Genomic DNA, 14,151 nt, shown 5'->3' with positions numbered 1-14,151 from the left:
AAGGTTGGTGGTTCATGCCCACCCAGGGTAGAAAAGTACATTTTTTCCTAATTTAACAGCAGTTAAACTACATATGTCACATGCAAGGTCATTTCCACCCAACAGAAATGTAATTTGACATGATGCTTCTTATCTGAGCTTATGCATGCCTAGAAGTCTTCAACGAAGAAAGTAGTATGGTCTCTGTGGCGCAATAGGTTAGCGCGTTCGGCTGTTAACCGAAAGGTTGGTGGTTCAAGCCCACCCAGGGACGTAAAGTGTCGTTCTTACAGTTTTTACTGCAATTAAACTACATATTTCTCATACTATTTCTTTATCACCCAAAAGAAATGTTACATGACATGATGCTTCTTGTCTGAGCTTTTGCAGCCCCAGAAAGCTTCATTTAGGAAAGAAGTGTGGTCTCTGTGGCTTTATCGGTTGTTAACCAAAAAGGTTGGTGGTTCATGCCCACCCAGGGTAGAAAAGTGCATTTTTTCCTAGTTTAACAGCAGTTAAACTACATATGTCACATGCAAGGTCATTTCCACCCAACAGAAATGTTATTTGACATGATGCTTCTTATCTGAGCTTTTGCATGCCCAGAAGGCTTCAAATAGAAAAGTTGCATGGTCTCTGTGGCGCAATCGGCTGTTAACCGAAAGGTTGGTGGTTCAAGCACACCCAGGGACATAAAGAGTCGTTCTTACGGTTTTTACTGCAATTAAACTACATATTTCTCATACTATGTCTTTATCACCCAAAAGAAATGTTACATGACATTATGCTTCTTGTCTGAGCTTTTGCAGCCCCAGAAAGCTTTATTTAGGAAAGATGTGTGGTCTCTGTGGCGCTATCGGTTGTTAACCAAAAAGGTTGGTGGTTCATGCCCACCCAGGGAAGAAAAGTGCATTTTTTCCTAATTTAACAGCAGTTAAACTAGATATGTCACATGCAAGGTCATTTCCACCCAACAGAAATGTTATTTGACATGATGCTTCTTATCTGAGCTTTTGCATGCCCAGAAGGCTTCAAATAGAAAAGGAGCATGGTCTCTGTGGCGCAATAGGTTAGCGCGTTCGGCTGTTAACCGAAAGGTTGGTGGTGCAAGCCCACCCAGGGGCGTAAAGTGTCGTTCTTACGATTTTTACTGCAATTAAACTTCAAGCCCACCCAGGGACGTAAAGTGTCGTTCTTACAATTTTTACTGCAATTAAACTACATATTTCTCATACTATTTCTTTATCACCCAAAAGAAATGTTACATGACATGATGCTTCTTGTCTGAGCTTTTGCAGCCCCAGAAAGCTTCATTTAGGAAAGAAGTGTGGTCTCTGTGGCGCAATCGGCTGTTAACCGAAAGGTTGGTGGTTCAAGCCCACCCAGGGACGTAAAGTGTCGTTCTTACGGTTTTTACTGCAATTAAACTACATATTTCTCATACTATGTCTTTATCACCCAAAAGAAATGTTACATGACATTATGCTTCTTGTCTGAGCTTTTGCAGCCCCAGAAAGCTTTATTTAGGAAAGATGTGTGGTCTCTGTGGCGCTATCGGTTGTTAACCAAAAAGGTTGGTGGTTCATGCCCACCCAGGGTAGAAAAGTGCATTTTTTCTTAATTTAACAGCAGTTAAACTAGATATGTCACATGCAAGGTCATTTCCACCCAACAGAAATGTTATTTGACATGATGATTCTTATCTGAGCTTTTGCATGCCCAGAAGGCTTCATATAGCAAAAAACATGGTCTCTGTGGCGCAATCGGTTAGCGCGTTCGGCTGTTAACCGAAAGGTTGGTGGTTCAAGCCCACCCAGGGACGTAAATTGTCTCTGTTGCCGTTTTTTATTCAGTTAAACTACATATGTCTCATGCAAGGTCTTTCCCACCCAACAGAAATGTTATATGACATGATGCTTCTTATCTGAGCTTTTGCATGCCCAGAAGGCTTCATATAGCAAAATTACATGGTCTCTGTGGTGCAATCGGTTAGCGCGTTCGGCTGTTAACCGAAAGGTTGGTGGTTCAAGCCCACCCAGGGACGTAAAGTGTCGTTCTTACGATTTTTACTGCAATTAAACTTCAATCCCACCCAGGGACGTAAAGTGTCGTTCTTACAGTTTTTACTGCAATTAAACTACATATTTCTCATACTATTTCTTTATCACCCAAAAGAAATGTTACATGACATGATGCTTCTTGTCTGAGCTTTTGCAGCCCCAGAAAGCTTCATTTAGGAAAGAAGTGTGGTCTCTGTAGCTTTATCGGTTGTTAACCAAAAAGGTTGGTGGTTCATGCCCACCCAGGGTAGAAAAGTGCATTTTTTCCTAATTTAACAGCAGTTAAACTACATATGTCACATGCAAGGTCATTTCCACCCAACAGAAATGTTATTTGACATGATGCTTCTTATCTGAGCTTTTGCATACTATTTCTTTATCACCCAAAAGAAATGTTACATGACATGATGCTTCTTGTCTGAGCTTTTGCAGCCCCAGAAAGCTTCATTTTGGAAAGAAGTGTGGTCTCTGTGGCGCTATCGGTTGTTAACCAAAAAGGTTGGTGGTTCATGCCCACCCAGGGTAGAAAAGTACATTTTTTCCTAATTTAACAGCAGTTAAACTACATATGTCACATGCAAGGTCATTTCCACCCAACAGAAATGTTATTTGACATGATGCTTCTTATCTGAGCTTATGCATGCCTAGAAGTCTTCAAAGAAGAAAGTAGTATGGTCTCTGTGGCGCAATAGGTTAGCGCGTTCGGCTGTTAACCGAAAGGTTGGTGGTTCAAGCCCACCCAGGGACGTAAAGTGTCTTTGTTGCCATTTTTTATTTAGTTAAACTACATATGTCTCATACTATTTCTTTATCACCCAAAAGAAATGTTACATGACATGATGCTTCTTGTCTGAGCTTTTGCAGCCCCAGAAAGCTTCATTTAGGAAAGAAGTGTGGTCTCTGTGGCTTTATCGGTTGTTAACCAAAAAGGTTGGTGGTTCATGCCCACCCAGGGTAGAAAAGTGCATTTTTTCCTAGTTTAACAGCAGTTAAACTACATATGTCACATGCAAGGTCATTTCCACCCAACAGAAATGTTATTTGACATGATGCTTCTTATCTGAGCTTTTGCATGCCCAGAAGGCTTCAAATAGAAAAGGAGCATGGTCTCTGTGGCGCAATAGGTTAGCGCGTTCGGCTGTTAACCGAAAGGTTGGTGGTGCAAGCCCACCCAGGGGCGTAAAGTGTCGTTCTTACGATTTTTACTGCAATTAAACTTCAAGCCCACCCAGGGACGTAAAGTGTCGTTCTTACAATTTTTACTGCAATTAAACTACATATTTCTCATACTATTTCTTTATCACCCAAAAGAAATGTTACATGACATGATGCTTCTTGTCTGAGCTTTTGCAGCCCCAGAAAGCTTCATTTAGGAAAGAAGTGTGGTCTCTGTGGCGCTATCGGTTGTTAACCAAAAAGGTTGGTGGTTCATGCCCACCCAGGGTAGAAAAGTGCATTTTTTCCTAATTTAACAGCAGTTAAACTAGATATGTCACATGCAAGGTCATTTCCACCCAACAGAAATGATATTTGACATGATGCTTCTAATCTGAGCTTTTGCATGCCTATAAGGCTTCAAATAAGAAAGTAGCATGGTCTCTGTGGCGCAATAGGTTAGAGCGTTCGGCTGTTAACCGAAAGGTTGGTGGTTCAAGCCCACCCAGGGACGTAAAGTGTCTCTGTTGCCGTTTTTTATTCAGTTAAACTACATATGTCTCATGCAAGGTCTTTCCCACCCAACAGAAATGTTATATGACATGATGCTTCTTATCTGAGCTTTTGCATGCCCAGAAGGCTTCATATAGCAAAATTACATGGTCTCTGTGGTGCAATCGGTTAGCGCGTTCGGCTGTTAACCGAAAGGTTGGTGGTTCAAGCCCACCCAGGGACGTAAAGTGTCGTTCTTACAATTTTTACTGCAATTAAACTACATATTTCTCATACTATTTCTTTATCACCCAAAAGAAATGTTACATGAGATGATGCTGCTTGTCTGAGCTTTTGCAGCCCCAGAAAGCTTCATTTTGGAAAGAAGTGTGGTCTCTGTGGCGCTATCGGTTGTTAACCAAAAAGGTTGGTGGTTCATGCCCACCCAGGGTAGAAAAGTACATTTTTTCCTAATTTAACAGCAGTTAAACTACATATGTCACATGCAAGGTCATTTCTACCCAACAGAAATGTTATTTGACATGATGCTTCTTATCTGAGCTTTTGCATGCCCAGAAGGCTTCAAATAGAAAAGTAACATGGTCTCTGTGGCGCAATCGGTTAGCGCGTTCGGCTGTTAACCGAAAGGTTGGTGGTTCAAGCCCACCCAGGGACGTAAAGTGTCGTCCTTACGATTTTTACTGCAATTAAACTTCAAGCCCACCCAGGGACGTAAAGTGTCGTTCTTACAGTTTTTGCTGCAATTAAACTACATATTTCTCATACTATTTCTTTATCACCCAAAAGAAATGTTACATGACATGATGCTTCTTGTCTGAGCTTTTGCAGCCCCAGAAAGCTTCATTTAGGAAAGAAGTGTGGTCTCTGTAGCTTTATCGGTTGTTAACCAAAAAGGTTGGTGGTTCATGCCCACCCAGGGTAGAAAAGTGCATTTTTTTCCTAATTTAACAGCAGTTAAACTACATATGTCACATGCAAGGTCATTTCCACCCAACAGAAATGTTATTTGACATGATGCTTCTTATCTGAGCTTTTGCATGCCCAGAAGGCTTCAAATAGAAAAGTAGCATGGTCTCAGTGGCGCAATCGGTTAGCGCGTTCGGCTGTTAACCGAAAGGTTGGTGGCTCAAGCCCACCCAGGGACGTAAAGTGTCTCTGTTGCCGTTTTTTATTCAGTTAAACTACATATGTCTCATGCAAGGTCTTTCCCACCAAACAGAAATGTTATATGACATGATGCTTCTTATCTGAGCTTTTGCATGCCCAGAAGGCTTCATATAGCAAAATTACATGGTCTCTGTGGTGCAATCGGTTAGCGCGTTCGGCTGTTAACCGAAAGGTTGGTGGTTCAAGCCCACCCAGGGACGTAAAGTGTCCTTCTTACAGTTTTTACTGCAATTAAACTACATATTTCTCATACTATTTCTTTATCACCCAAAAGAAATGTTACATGACATGATGCTTCTTGTCTGAGCTTTTGCAGCCCCAGAAAGCTTCATTTAGGAAAGAAGTGTGGTCTCTGTGGCGCTATCGGTTGTTAACCAAAAAGGTTGGTGGTTCATGCCCACCCAGGGTAGAAAAGTGCATTTTTTCCTAGTTTAACAGCAGTTAAACTACATATGTCACATGCAAGGTCATTTCCACCCAACAGAAATGTTATTTGACATGATGCTTCTTATCTGAGCTTTTGCATGCCCAGAAGGCTTCAAATAGAAGAGGAGCATGGTCTCTGTGGCGCAATAGGTTAGCGCGTTCGGCTGTTAACCGAAAGGTTGGTGGTTCAAGCCCACCCAGGGACGTAAAGTGTCGTTCTTACAGTTTTTACTGCAATTAAACTACATATTTCTCATACACTTTCTTTATCACCCAAAAGAAATGTTACATGACATGATGCTTCTTGTCTGAGCTTTTGCAGCCCCAGAAAGCTTCATTTAGGAAAGAAGTGTGGTCTCTGTGGCTTTATCGGTTGTTAACCAAAAACGTTGGTGGTTCATGCCCACCCAGGGTAGAAAAGTGCATTTTTTTCCTAATTTAACAGCAGTTTAAACTACATATGTCACATGCAAGGTCATTTCCACCCAACAGAAATGTTATTTGACATGATGCTTCTTATGTGGTGGTAGTAGTAGCCTAGTGGGTAACACACTCGCCTATGAACCAGAAGACCCGGGTTCGAATCCCACTTACTACCGTTGTGTCCCTGAGCAAGACACTTAACCCTAAGTTGCTCCAGGGGGACTGTCCCTGTAACTACTGATTGTAAGTCGCTCTGGATAAGGGCGTCTGATAAATGCTGTAAATGTAAATGTAAATCTGAGCTTTTGCATGCCTAGAAGGCTTCAAATAAGAAATTGGCATGGTCTCTGTGGTGCAATAGGTTAGCGCGTTCGGCTGTTAACCGAAAGGTTGGTGGTGCAAGCCCACCCAGGGACGTAAAGTGTCGTTCTTACGATTTTTACTGCAATTAAACTTCAAGCCCACCCAGGGACGTAAAGTGTCGTTCTTACAATTTTTACTGCAAATAAACTACATATTTCTCATACTATTTCTTTATCACCCAAAAGAAATGTTACATGACATGATGCTTCTTGTCTGAGCTTTTGCAGCCCCAGAAAGCTTCATTTAGGAAAGAAGTGTGGTCTCTGTGGCGCTATCGGTTGTTAACCAAAAAGGTTGGTGGTTCATGCCCACCCAGGGTAGAAAAGTGCATTTTTTCCTAATTTAACAGCAGTTAAACTACATATGTCACATGCAAGGTCATTTCTACCCAACAGAAATGTTATTTGACATGATGCTTCTTATCTGAGCTTTTGCATGCCAGAAGGCTTCAAATAGAAAAGTAACATGGTCTCTGTGGCGCAATCGGTTAGCGCGTTCGGCTGTTAACCAAAAGGTTGGTGGTTCAAGCCCACCCAGGGACGTAAAGTGTCGTCCTTACGATTTTCACTGCAATTAAACTTCAAGCCCACCCAGGGACGTAAAGTGTCGTTCTTACAGTTTTTACTGCAATTAAACTACATATTTCTCATACTATTTCTTTATCACCCAAAAGAAGTGTTACATGACATGATGCTTCTTGTCTGAGCTTTTGCAGCCCCAGAAAGCTTCATTTAGGAAAGAACTGTGGTCTCTGTAGCTTTATCGGTTGTTAACCAAAAAGGTGGGTGGTTCATGCCCACCCAGGGTAGAAAAGTGCATTTTTTCCTAATTTAACAGCAGTTAAACTACATATGTCTCATGCAAGGTCATTTCCACCCAACAGAAATGTTATTTGACATGATGCTTCTTATCTGAGCTTTTGCATGCCCAGAAGGCTTCAAATAGAAAAGTAGCATGGTCTCAGTGGCGCAATCGGTTAACGCGTTCGGCTGTTAACCGAAAGGTTGGTGGTTCAAGCCCACCCAGGGACGTAAAGTGTCGTTTTTACGTTTTTTACTGCAATTAAACTACATATTTCTCATACTATGTCTTTATCACCCAAAAGAAATGTTACGTGACATTATGCTTCTTGTCTGAGCTTTTGCAGCCCCAGAAAGCTTTATTTAGGAAAGATGTGTGGTCTCTGTGGCGCTATCGGTTGTTAACCAAAAAGGTTGGTGGTTCATGCCCACCCAGGGTAGAAAAGTGCATTTTTTCCTAATTTAACAGCAGTTAAACTAGATATGTCACATGCAAGGTCATTTCCACCCAACAGAAATGTTATTTGACATGATGCTTCTTATCTGAGCTTTTGCATGCCTAGAAGGCTTCAAATAAGAAAGTAGTATGGTCTCTGTGGCGCAATAGGTTAGCGCGTTCGGCTGTTAACCGAAAGGTTGGTGGTTCAAGCCCACCCAGGGACTTAAAGTGTCGTTCTTACAATTTTTACTGCAATTAAACTACATATTTCTCATACTATTTCTTTATCACCCAAAAGAAATGTTACATGAGATGATGCTGCTTGTCTGAGCTTTTGCAGCCCCAGAAAGCTTTATTTAGGAAAGATGTGTGGTCTCTGTGGCGCTATCGGTTGTTAACCAAAAAGGTTGGTGGTTCATGCCCACCCAGGGTAGAAAAGTGCATTTTTTCCTAATTTAACAGCAGTTAAACTACATATGTCACATGCAAGGTCATTTCCACCCAACAGAAATGTTATTGACATGATGCTTCTTATCTGAGCTTTTGCATGCCTAGAAGGCTTCAAATAAGAAAGTAGTATGGTCTCTGTGGCGCAATAGGTTAGCGCGTTTGGCTGTTAACCGAAAGGTTGGTGGTTCAAGCCCACTCAGGGACTTAAAGTGTCGTTCTTACAATTTTTACTGCAATTAAACTACATATTTCTCATACTATTTCTTTATCACCCAAAAGAAATGTTACATTAGATGATGCTGCTTGTCTGAGCTTTTGCAGCCCCAGAAAGCTTCATTTTGGAAAGAAGTGTGGTCTCTGTGGCGCTATCAGTTGTTAACCAAAAAGGTTGGTGGTTCATGCCCACCCAGGGTAGAAAAGTACATTTTTTCCTAATTTAACAGCAGTTAAACTACATATGTCACATGCAAGGTCATTTCCACCCAACAGAAATGTTATTTGACATGATGCTTCTTATCTGAGCTTATGCATGCCTAGAAGTCTTCAAAGAAGAAAGTAATATGGTCTCTGTGGCGCAATAGGTTAGCGCGTTCGGCTGTTAACCGAAAGGTTGGTGGTTCAAGCCCACCCAGGGACGTAAAGTGTCTTTGTTGCCATTTTTTATTTAGTTAAACTACATATGTCTCATACTATTTCTTTATCACCCAAAAGAAATGTTACATGACATGATGCTTCTTGTCTGAGCTTTTGCAGCCCCAGAAAGCTTCATTTAGGAAAGAAGTGTGGTCTCTGTGGCTTTATCGGTTGTTAACCAAAAACGTTGGTGGTTCATGCCCACCCAGGGTAGAAAAGTGCATTTTTTCCTAATTTAACAGCAGTTAAACTACATATGTCACATGCAAGGTCATTTCCACCCAACAGAAATGTTATTTGACATGATGCTTCTTATCTGAGCTTTTGCATGCCTAGAAGGCTTCAAATAAGAAATTGGCATGGTCTCTGTGGTGCAATAGGTTAGCGCGTTCGGCTGTTAACCGAAAGGTTGGTGGTGCAAGCCCACCCAGGGACGTAAAGTGTCGTTCTTACGATTTTTACTGCAATTAAACTTCAAGCCCACCCAGGGACGTAAAGTGTCGTTCTTACAATTTTTACTGCAAATAAACTACATATTTCTCATACTATTTCTTTATCACCCAAAAGAAATGTTACATGACATGATGCTTCTTGTCTGAGCTTTTGCAGCCCCAGAAAGCTTCATTTAGGAAAGAAGTGTGGTCTCTGTGGCGCTATCGGTTGTTAACCAAAAAGGTTGGTGGTTCATGCCCACCCAGGGTAGAAAATTGCATTTTTTCCTAATTTAACAGCAGTTAAACTACATATGTCACATGAGAGGTCATTTCCACCCAACAGAAATGTTATATGACATGATGCTTCTTATCTGAGCTTTTGCATGCCCAGAAGGCTTCATATAGCAAAAATACATGGTCTCTGTGGCGCAATAGGTTAGCGCGTTCGGCTGTTAACCGAAAGGTTGGTGGTTCAAGCCCACCCAGGGACGTAAAGTGTCGTTCTTACAGTTTTTACTGCAATTAAACTACATATTTCTCATACTATTTCTTTATCACCCAAAAGAAATGTTACATGACATGATGCTTCTTGTCTGAGCTTTTGCAGCCCCAGAAAGCTTCATTTAGGAAAGAAGTGTGGTCTCTGTGGCTTTATCGGTTGTTAACCAAAAAGGTTGGTGGTTCATGCCCACCCAGGGTAGAAAAGTGCATTTTTTTCTTAGTTTAACAGCAGTTAAACTACATATGTCACATGCAAGGTCATTTCCACCCAACAGAAATGTTATTTGACATGATGCTTCTTTCTGAGCTTTTGCATGCCCAGAAGGCTTCAAATAGAAAAGTAGCATGGTCTCTGTGGCGCAATCGGCTGTTAACCGAAAGGTTGGTGGTTCAAGCCCACCCAGGGACGTAAAGTGTCCTTCTTACAGTTTTTACTGCAATTAAACTACATATTTCTCATACTATTTCTTTATCACCCAAAAGAAATGTTACATGACATGATGCTTCTTGTCTGAGCTTTTGCAGCCCCAGAAAGCTTCATTTAGGAAAGAAGTGTGGTCTCTGTGGCGCTATCGGTTGTTAACCAAAAAGGTTGGTGGTTCATGCCCACCCAGGGTAGAAAAGTGCATTTTTTCCTAGTTTAACAGCAGTTAAACTACATATGTCACATGCAAGGTCATTTCCACCCAACAGAAATGTTATTGACATGATGCTTCTTATCTGAGCTTTTGCATGCCCAGAAGGCTTCAAATAGAAGAGGAGCATGGTCTCTGTGGCGCAATAGGTTAGCGCGTTCGGCTGTTAACCGAAAGGTTGGTGGTTCAAGCCCACCCAGGGACGTAAAGTGTCGTTCTTACAGTTTTTACTGCAATTAAACTACATATTTCTCATACACTTTCTTTATCACCCAAAAGAAATGTTACATGACATGATGCTTCTTGTCTGAGCTTTTGCAGCCCCAGAAAGCTTCATTTAGGAAAGAAGTGTGGTCTCTGTGGCTTTATCGGTTGTTAACCAAAAACGTTGGTGGTTCATGCCCACCCAGGGTAGAAAAGTGCATTTTTTCCTAATTTAACAGCAGTTAAACTACATATGTCACATGCAAGGTCATTTCCACCCAACAGAAATGTTATTTGACATGATGCTTCTTATGTGGTGGTAGTAGTAGCCTAGTGGGTAACACACTCGCCTATGAACCAGAAGACCCGGGTTCGAATCCCACTTACTACCGTTGTGTCCCTGAGCAAGACACTTAACCCTAAGTTGCTCCAGGGGGACTGTCCCTGTAACTACTGATTGTAAGTCGCTCTGGATAAGGGCGTCTGATAAATGCTGTAAATGTAAATGTAAATCTGAGCTTTTGCATGCCTAGAAGGCTTCAAATAAGAAATTGGCATGGTCTCTGTGGTGCAATAGGTTAGCGCGTTCGGCTGTTAACCGAAAGGTTGGTGGTGCAAGCCCACCCAGGGACGTAAAGTGTCGTTCTTACGATTTTTACTGCAATTAAACTTCAAGCCCACCCAGGGACGTAAAGTGTCGTTCTTACAATTTTTACTGCAAATAAACTACATATTTCTCATACTATTTCTTTATCACCCAAAAGAAATGTTACATGACATGATGCTTCTTGTCTGAGCTTTTGCAGCCCCAGAAAGCTTCATTTAGGAAAGAAGTGTGGTCTCTGTGGCGCTATCGGTTGTTAACCAAAAAGGTTGGTGGTTCATGCCCACCCAGGGTAGAAAAGTGCATTTTTTCCTAATTTAACAGCAGTTAAACTACATATGTCACATGCAAGGTCATTTCTACCCAACAGAAATGTTATTTGACATGATGCTTCTTATCTGAGCTTTTGCATGCCCAGAAGGCTTCAAATAGAAAAGTAACATGGTCTCTGTGGCGCAATCGGTTAGCGCGTTCGGCTGTTAACCAAAAGGTTGGTGGTTCAAGCCCACCCAGGGACGTAAAGTGTCGTCCTTACGATTTTCACTGCAATTAAACTTCAAGCCCACCCAGGGACGTAAAGTGTCGTTCTTACAGTTTTTACTGCAATTAAACTACATATTTCTCATACTATTTCTTTATCACCCAAAAGAAGTGTTACATGACATGATGCTTCTTGTCTGAGCTTTTGCAGCCCCAGAAAGCTTCATTTAGGAAAGAACTGTGGTCTCTGTAGCTTTATCGGTTGTTAACCAAAAAGGTGGGTGGTTCATGCCCACCCAGGGTAGAAAAGTGCATTTTTTCCTAATTTAACAGCAGTTAAACTACATATGTCTCATGCAAGGTCATTTCCACCCAACAGAAATGTTATTTGACATGATGCTTCTTATCTGAGCTTTTGCATGCCCAGAAGGCTTCAAATAGAAAAGTAGCATGGTCTCAGTGGCGCAATCGGTTAACGCGTTCGGCTGTTAACCGAAAGGTTGGTGGTTCAAGCCCACCCAGGGACGTAAAGTGTCGTTTTTACGTTTTTTTACTGCAATTAAACTACATATTTCTCATACTATGTCTTTATCACCCAAAAGAAATGTTACTTGACATTATGCTTCTTGTCTGAGCTTTTGCAGCCCCAGAAAGCTTTATTTAGGAAAGATGTGTGGTCTCTGTGGCGCTATCGGTTGTTAACCAAAAAGGTTGGTGGTTCATGCCCACCCAGGGTAGAAAAGTGCATTTTTTCCTAATTTAACAGCAGTTAAACTAGATATGTCACATGCAAGGTCATTTCCACCCAACAGAATGTTATTTGACATGATGCTTCTTATCTGAGCTTTTGCATGCCTAGAAGGCTTCAAATAAGAAAGTAGTATGGTCTCTGTGGCGCAATAGGTTAGCGCGTTCGGCTGTTAACCGAAAGGTTGGTGGTTCAAGCCCACCCAGGGACGTAAAGTGTCGTTCTTACAATTCTTACCTGCAATTAAACTACATATTTCTCATTACTATTTCTTTATCACCCAAAGAAATGTTACATGAGATGATGCTGCTTGTCTGAGCTTTTGCAGCCCCAGAAAGCTTTATTTAGGAAAGATGTGTGGTCTCTGTGGCGTATCGGTTGTAACCAAAAAGGTTGGTGGTTCATGCCCACCCAGGGTAGAAAAGTGCATTTTTTCCTAATTTAACAGCAGTTAAACTAGATATGTCACATGCAAGGTCATTTCCACCCAACAGAAATGTTATTGACATGATGCTTCTTATCTGAGCTTTTGCATGCCTAGAAGGCTTCAATAAGAAAAGTAGTATGGTCTCTGTGGCGCAATAGGTTAGCGCGTTTGGCTGTTAAACCGAAAGGTTGGTGGTCAAGCCCCCCTCAGGGACTTAAAGTGTCGTTCTTACAATTTTTACTGCAATTAAACTACATATTTCTCATACTATTTCTTTATCACCCAAAAGAAATGTTACATTAGATGATGCTGCTTGTCTGAGCTTTTGCAGCCCCAGAAAGCTTCATTTTGGAAAGAAGTGTGGTTCTCTGTGGCGCTATCAGTTGTTAACCAAAAAGGTTGGTGGTTCATGCCCACCCAGGGTAGAAAAGTACATTTTTTCCTAATTAACAGCAGTTAAACTACATATGTCACATGCAAGGTCATTTCCACCCAACAGAAATGTTATTTGACATGATGCTTCTTATCTGAGCTTATGCATGCCTAGAAGTCTTCAAAGAAGAAAGTTATTATGGTCTCTGTGGCCGCAATAGGTTAGCGCGGTTCGGCTGTTAACCGAAAGTTTGGTGGTTCAAGCCCACCCAGGGAGTATAAAGTGTCTTTGTTGCCATTTTTATTTAGTTAAACTACATATGTCTCATTACTATTCTTTATCACCCAAAAGAAATGTTACATGACATGATGCTTCTTGTCTGAGCTTTTGCAGCCCCAGAAAGCTTCATTTAGGAAAGAAGTGTGGTCTCTGTGGCTTTATCGGTTGTTAACCAAAAAGGTTGGTGGTTCATGCCCACCCAGGGTAGAAAAGTGCATTTTTTCCTAATTTAACAGCAGTTAAACTACATATGTCACATGCAAGGTCATTTCCACCCAACAGAAATGTTATTTGACATGATGCTTCTTATCTGAGCTTTTGCATGCCTAGAAGGCTTCAAATAAGAAATTGGCATGGTCTCTGTGGTGCAATAGGTTAGCGCGTTCGGCTGTTAACCGAAAGGTTGGTGGTGCAAAGCCCACCCAGGGACGTAAAGTGTCGTTCTTACGATTTTACTGCAATTAAACTTCAAGCCCACCCAGGGACGTAAAGTGTCGTTCTTAACAATTTTTACTGCAAATAAACTACATATTTCTCATACTATTTCTTTATCACCCAAAGAAATGTTACATGACATATGCTTCTTGTCTGAGCTTTTGCAGCCCCAGAAAGCTTCATTTAGGAAAGAAGTGTGGTTCTCTGTGGCGCTATCGGTTGTTACCAAAAAGGTGGTGGTTTCAATGCCCAACCCAGGGTAAGAAAAGTGCATTTTTCCTAATTTAACAGCAGTTAAACTACATATGTCACATGAGAGGTCATTTCCACCCAACAGAAATGTTATATGACATGATGCTTCTTATCTGAGCTTTTGCATGCCCAGAAGGCTTCATATAGCAAAAATACATGGTCTCTGTGGCGCAATAGGTTAGCGCGTTCGGCTGTTAACCTAAAGGTTTGTGGTTCAAGCCCACCCAGGGACGTAAAGTGTCGTTCTTACAGTTTTACTGCAATTAACTACATATTTCTCATACTATTTCTTTATCACCCAAAAGAAAATGTTACATGACATGATGCTTCTTGTCTGAGCTTTTGCAGCCCCAGAAAGCTTCATTTAGGAA

At 41.4% G+C, this 14,151-nt stretch overlaps 8 non-coding genes across 8 annotated transcripts; all 8 read left to right on the top strand.

The window, feature by feature from the left end:
* Positions 1–1,727: 1,727 nt before the first annotated feature.
* trnan-guu (transfer RNA asparagine (anticodon GUU)) lies at positions 1,728–1,801 on the top strand. The gene has a single exon. It is a non-coding gene; the product is annotated as a tRNA-Asn (tRNA).
* A 912-nt stretch (positions 1,802–2,713) lies between these two features.
* Positions 2,714–2,787, top strand: trnan-guu (transfer RNA asparagine (anticodon GUU)). Its single transcript has one exon. It is a non-coding gene; the product is annotated as a tRNA-Asn (tRNA).
* A 1,501-nt stretch (positions 2,788–4,288) lies between these two features.
* On the top strand, positions 4,289–4,362 carry trnan-guu (transfer RNA asparagine (anticodon GUU)). Its single transcript has one exon. It is a non-coding gene; the product is annotated as a tRNA-Asn (tRNA).
* A 1,070-nt stretch (positions 4,363–5,432) lies between these two features.
* trnan-guu (transfer RNA asparagine (anticodon GUU)) lies at positions 5,433–5,506 on the top strand. The gene has a single exon. It is a non-coding gene; the product is annotated as a tRNA-Asn (tRNA).
* Positions 5,507–8,338: 2,832 nt separating this feature from the next.
* Positions 8,339–8,412, top strand: trnan-guu (transfer RNA asparagine (anticodon GUU)). Its single transcript has one exon. It is a non-coding gene; the product is annotated as a tRNA-Asn (tRNA).
* Positions 8,413–9,259: 847 nt separating this feature from the next.
* Positions 9,260–9,333, top strand: trnan-guu (transfer RNA asparagine (anticodon GUU)). The gene has a single exon. It is a non-coding gene; the product is annotated as a tRNA-Asn (tRNA).
* Positions 9,334–10,109: 776 nt separating this feature from the next.
* On the top strand, positions 10,110–10,183 carry trnan-guu (transfer RNA asparagine (anticodon GUU)). The gene has a single exon. It is a non-coding gene; the product is annotated as a tRNA-Asn (tRNA).
* A 1,968-nt stretch (positions 10,184–12,151) lies between these two features.
* Positions 12,152–12,225, top strand: trnan-guu (transfer RNA asparagine (anticodon GUU)). The gene has a single exon. It is a non-coding gene; the product is annotated as a tRNA-Asn (tRNA).
* Positions 12,226–14,151: the final 1,926 nt, after the last annotated feature.

This window comes from Denticeps clupeoides, unplaced genomic scaffold (genome assembly GCF_900700375.1).
Source record: "Denticeps clupeoides unplaced genomic scaffold, fDenClu1.1, whole genome shotgun sequence".
Lineage (NCBI taxonomy): Eukaryota > Metazoa > Chordata > Actinopteri > Clupeiformes > Denticipitidae > Denticeps > Denticeps clupeoides.
This window is presented reverse-complemented; position numbering and strand designations above follow the sequence as displayed.